This window comes from Chinchilla lanigera, unplaced genomic scaffold, assembly GCF_000276665.1.
Source record: "Chinchilla lanigera isolate Chin_1 unplaced genomic scaffold, ChiLan1.0 scaffold00009, whole genome shotgun sequence".
Lineage (NCBI taxonomy): Eukaryota > Metazoa > Chordata > Mammalia > Rodentia > Chinchillidae > Chinchilla > Chinchilla lanigera.
Genome location: NW_004955410.1, coordinates 11,167,535 through 11,173,395, shown reverse-complemented (window position 1 = coordinate 11,173,395; position 5,861 = coordinate 11,167,535).

Below are 5,861 nucleotides of genomic sequence, written 5' to 3'. Positions count from 1 at the left end.
ATGTATACAAAGTAAGCACCCTGGCTTCCTGCTGAGTCACTTAGCCAAACCTCTAGACTCCCCAAGTTGACACAATGTATCAACCATAACAGTGGCCAAAAAGTTGACCATGTAGGGTATTGTGTTTCAGGACATAAGTCCCTCCTCTGACTGGGAAATGACTTAACACGTGCCTTAACCATGTGTTGCAATGGTTGACTGCTTTGGTTGAATAGCATCCAACCAAAAATATTGACTGCTGCATATGTGATATCACTAGGAATAGTATCTGGCCAGGGGCAAGGACCATAGACCCAGCAATCCAAGTTGAAGGCTTTGCTCAATATATGGCCCAGGCCTCGAATGTTATATGGCAGGTTTTGATGTTGCTTGTGGATGAAACTGTTCAAATGAAGAAATGGTTTTGCCAACCACATGGTTCTTGATTTGTTAACTAAAGCACTAGGAGGTACTTGTGTTCTTTTACATATAGAATGTTACATTTATGCACCCATGACCTTTGAGGGGGTGGGACGTGGGGAACCACTCAGACTGCTTCACAGCTCAGGGATGACTAAGATCACCTGAGGATGTGATTGCTTGTCTAGCGCAGGTGCACAGTGGGATACAGTTATGTAACATGACTTAGCACAGGTAAACACACATGCACTAGTTACCCCACTATATAAGCATGTAAACATGAGATAACAATCTATATAAGAATTATGCAATAAAGTCGCAGGTGTCTCTAGCTTTGACTCTCTTGCACTCTTGCTCTCTTCTGCTCTACTCTGCTCCATGCTGCCTGCTGTTGTTGCTTATATCTTGCACATGTGTGTTCTTTAACCTTGGGACCTCATCCTCAAAAATCTCCCTTGGGCTCCCTGAGTGGGCTGACACAAGGCTAAGTAGCAGTGCTAAGATTTGAAATCATGTCTGTCTCATCCCACCTCTTCCACTGATCTTTACAAATACTTTTAGAGGAAGTGAAATAAATTAATCAACTCCTAGGGGAGCCTACTATAGGACTGTGAAATCCCAAGGTGGACAAAAAAGATCAATTTCAGAACCACGTTTTGTGTACATTTGTAATTTCCATTGTGTGTAGCATGAATGTTTGTTCAGTGTCTGGCAAGTGAATAAGTGTGGGAGTGAGTGAACAAATGCACACATTCCTTTCATCCAGCAATAATATCATTTAATTTGGTGGAGGATCTTATGGCTTTGGTTTACAGTCTGAAGTTATTGCCTGTGTCTCCTCTTCTAATTGCCACAAGCAGATGAAAGGCATGATTTCATATAACATTTGTCTCAAATTACTCACAAGCCAGTGAAAAACAGACTTCATAAATCCAAAGTGGGGAATCTTGGGTATTTTTCAGCCTTCACACTTTCCAATTGGGATGGGCAAGTTACAGAGAAAGGATTCCTTGGGTGGGTCTGTTACCTTTGTGAATGATACCTATATTTTTTCAAAATCTAGTTTACTCCTCACCCAGATATTTAAAGCAAGACAAATCAGAAAGAACTCATCAAAATTGTACATCCTAAGGGTTTGCCAAGCATTTATTTGCTTTATGCTGAAGTAGGTGATTGAAGGACAAATCAGTTGGGCAGCTACCTAAACCTAGGGGCAGGTACAGATTGCTCTGTAAGACTTCTGAATGTGGAGCCTGCTGGCTGGCTGGGAAACCCACTAAACATTCTCAAGGTCCATGGCAGAAGACCTTCCTGGACCATGGAAGCTGCATCTCAGGCCAACCCTCAGAGACAACCCAATCCAACCCAGGCATTTACTGTGGTGGTCAAGAGAGCCGAGGAGGTCTTCAACCAAGATACATCTGGAAAGAGAATTCATGCCAGGTGATTCTCTGTTTTGTGTTTTCTCTGCTGACATATTTGCTTGGGAGGATTTAGCCATTTAAAAACATTTGTTGTTCAGAGTATTTTGTTGTGGCAAATCAAACACAAAGTAGGTTCCTTAGGTAGTTGGAGCTGCAAGAAAAGATGAGAAGTCAGGAGACAGGAAGGAGAAAGGATAATAAGAAAGGAAAGTGTACTGAAAGGACACTCTGCCGCCTTCAGCTTTGCTTTGGGCTGACCTTAATAAAAAAGTCTGGGAATCCTGGTCCCAAGCACATGGTAAGGCACTGCAGCCCTGAGAGGAAGGGCTTAGCTTTGTACCAGAACCAATAGTTGGCTGACAGAGATTTACGCATCAGCAATTACATTAGTGACACCTTGGATGGATCAGTGTACCCAGCAATAGGAAGTGGGGATAGAGAAAGAGAGAGAGACAGAAAGCGAGAGAGAGACAGAGAGAGAAACAGAGGGAGGGAGGAAGGGAGTGAGGCAAAAGAAAGAGGGTGGCAAGGAAGAGAGGAGAGGAGAAGAGATTTAGAGAAAGCAGGAGAAAGAATCATTGTGGAGGGATATGTTACTCTGATTGCCTATTCAAAATGTGACATTACCCTTAAAAGACAAGCCCTAAATAAAAAATAAGTAATAACATTACATATAGAACTGGATGTGTTGGTATGCATTGTTTCAAAGCTCTAAATATGTTTCTTCAATTCTAGAAGTTGGCTCTGTTCTCCTCAAAATCCTGGAAGATGTAATGAAATATTTAGGATGGTTTGGAGTATAACTTTCATGGGTGTGATTCTAATTCGTTTCACAGACTGACTGAACATTCTGGTGGGATAAACCTGACATGAGCAATCAAATGTGTTACCCTGGCCAAGTTAGAGCAAAGAGGGAGGCTGCATTGGGGTGAGCTTGGAGAGTGTAAGGCTTGGAACCCAAGTTCAGATCAGCAAAATTGCCAACCCTCTGTGAGGTTTGGGCAAATCAAGGGTCCTTCTATTCTGAAACTGTATGATGTAGGTTAAAGTTCTGCATGAATTGGTACAATTGAAATTCATGCCTACATGAATAATTCATGAAAGTGCTTCAGATGTAGCTATTCAGATAGACACTGTTCATTCATCTTTCACTCAGTGAAGGAAAATAATGATCAGAATTCTAGAGTCATATTATCCAGGTTCAGAAATTTTTATTCAGCATGAGGACATTTTGAAATGGAATTTAACTTTGTCAAGATTTAGTTCTTTTTCTATTTTGGTTGCTTTTTGTTTACAGTGTTAGGTGAGAAATGTGTTTATCTTAGTTATAGCTGAGCTAATGTTTGAATAGGGGCATTGTCTTAGTTACTTTTCTCATTACGGAGACAAAATACCCAACACCCAAAGTTAAAGAAGGAAAGATATTGTAGCTCACAGTTTGTAGAGGTTTGTGTTCATAGTTGGCTGGCTGCAAGGTAGGGTGTCCTGTGAGGGGTAGCATAGAGGAGAAACAGTTCATGGTGGGCAGAAGGCAGCAAAGCAGTGATGTGGAGAAGAAGCAGCAACTGTCAAGCAATGACAGCAGCCCTCCTTCGGTCACTTATATTCTACCCAGGATACAAACTCTTAGCAGCTCTCACACCCAGGGTGGGCCTTCCCATTATCCACACCCAGAATTATGCCAAACCAGTCAGTGGACTAATTGAGTAATCATACACCCTTAATCACAGTGTCACACCCTATAGATCCAGGCATCTCTGAAAAACCCCAACAGTGACTGCCTGAGTCTTTAGTGAGACAACTAGACGCAAATCATAACAGACATCTGCTAGAAAATTAATGAATAAGGTTTTTGTTTCTATTGTAAAAGAGAGTATTTTATTAGCATAAATATGACTTTAATATAGAGACCAACACATGAAAAGATATTGTGAGCCCAGAATTTTATCATAAAATATAGCATTCATAACACTGAAAAATTCTTATGAAAAAAAAAAAAACAATATTCTTACATGTCATGGGTACTCGTGGTTGGAAGAAGAGGCTACCTTAGCAGATATAAATCACTGCTGGAAATAGAAGTATAACTAGGTTTCTGATAAATTATTCTGTTAATATTCTTCATTATGCAAATAATATGCTATAAATGGAAAAACACTCAAACCTTCTAGAGAAAAATATTATTCAAGAAAATTGATTATAGAGGCACCTTGGGAACTTTATAGAAGGTTCTTTTGGCTGTACATTTATTCATTTTACCTCTAACCTTGTCCTTTTCCTGATGTTTTAGTTGTGTGGCCTAAATCTGAGAGTTATGATGTTGTCTCCCTCCAATACTTTGAATAAATCTCTTGTATTATTGCTTCGTGTTCAAAAGGATATACTTAATATTTCTATTATAAACCTATTCTTCTGATGACAGCTACATAAGCTGTTTCCATCTTTTCTGGGAAGCAAGTTGGCAATATATATCCACAACTTTAAACTATTCCTTACACTATGAGTTCAATAATGTCACATCTATAATTTTGTTTTACATTAATTTTTTGTCTTTTTGAGACAGGGTCTTGCTATGCAGTTCAGGCTGACCTTTAGTTTACTTTGTAGCCCAGGCTGATGTTAAATTTGCAAGGATCCTCCTGCCTCAGCTGCCTAAGTGCTGGGATTATAGGCATGCGCTACCATGCCCAGCTCTTGTTTTAAATTAATAATGAGGTGAAAGATTAAATTAGTATTAGGTGTTCATTTAAGAATATATATATGCAAATTGCAAGTAAGCAATATCCAATAATAGGAAAATAATTTTAAAAGTTGCAATACACCCACACAGTGAAATGTTGTTAATGTCAAGTGACACATTTAGTGCTCTGATGTTAAAGAAAAATACAGTATAGGAGATGTTATCTTTCCTTTATTGCTTACAGTCTAGTTTATCCAGGTATAATTAATATACATTAAGACTTGCTTGTTAGATGTATACATCGGTTAGATTGGACAAATGTATACAATCATGTGGCCACCACTATGATCAAGTTGGAGACTCCTTCCACCATCCCAGAAAGTTTCTTTATGGTCCTTTGTAATCAATGTCCCCCTTCTGTTCCCAACCCCTGGCTGTCATAGTCCATATGGGATGGTATAATAATTACACCTTAGACTGGGTAACTATTAAGCAACAGAAATTTCTCACAGTTCTGAAGGCTGGGAAGCCCAAGTTACCAGCAGTTTTGGTGTCTAGTGATGGCCTGTTCTTTATATATAGCACCTTCTCAATTTGTCCTCATATAGTGGAAGTGGAGAGCCAGTTCTCTGGAGTCCTTTTATAAGTGTATAATCCAATTTATAAAAGTGGAATTCTCATGATTTGATAATAATATCACATCAGGAAGTGGATTTTAACATAAATTTGGGGAAGATACAAACATTTAGGACATAGAACTGACAAAATATAGGTTTGTATTTTCCAGAGCATCAGATAAATGAATCATATAGTATGTTGCTTTTTGGATCTGACTTTTTTCACTTTTGAAGTTCACTGATGCTTGTATAAGAATCTCATTCCTTTCATTGCTGAGGAATAATATATTGTATAACTACTTCACAAGCTGTTTATTCACCATTTGATAGACATTTGGGTTGTAAACAGCTTCTGACATTTGTGTACAGATATGTTTTTATTAACCTTGAGCAAACACCTTAGGAGAGGAATTACTGGGTCACATAGTATTTGTTTAAGAAACAGTAAAAATATTTTTTCAAAGAATCTGTATCATTTCTATCTTAGTTACTTTTCTCTCACTGCTGAGACAAAATACCTAACGCCCAAAATGAAGGAAGGAAAGGTTTATTTAGCTTAAAGTTTTGTGGAGGTTTCAGTCCATACTTGGTTGGCTCTGAGGCAGAAGATAGCAAAGCAACAAGAGCCAAGGGGGGAATGGCAGCCGCACAGCAAACCAGCCATAGCAAAAGGGAGGAATCCTGGCCAGCAGCCTTTTTCCCTCCCTTACATTGTAAACAAGCTACCCCCACCTAAGGGGC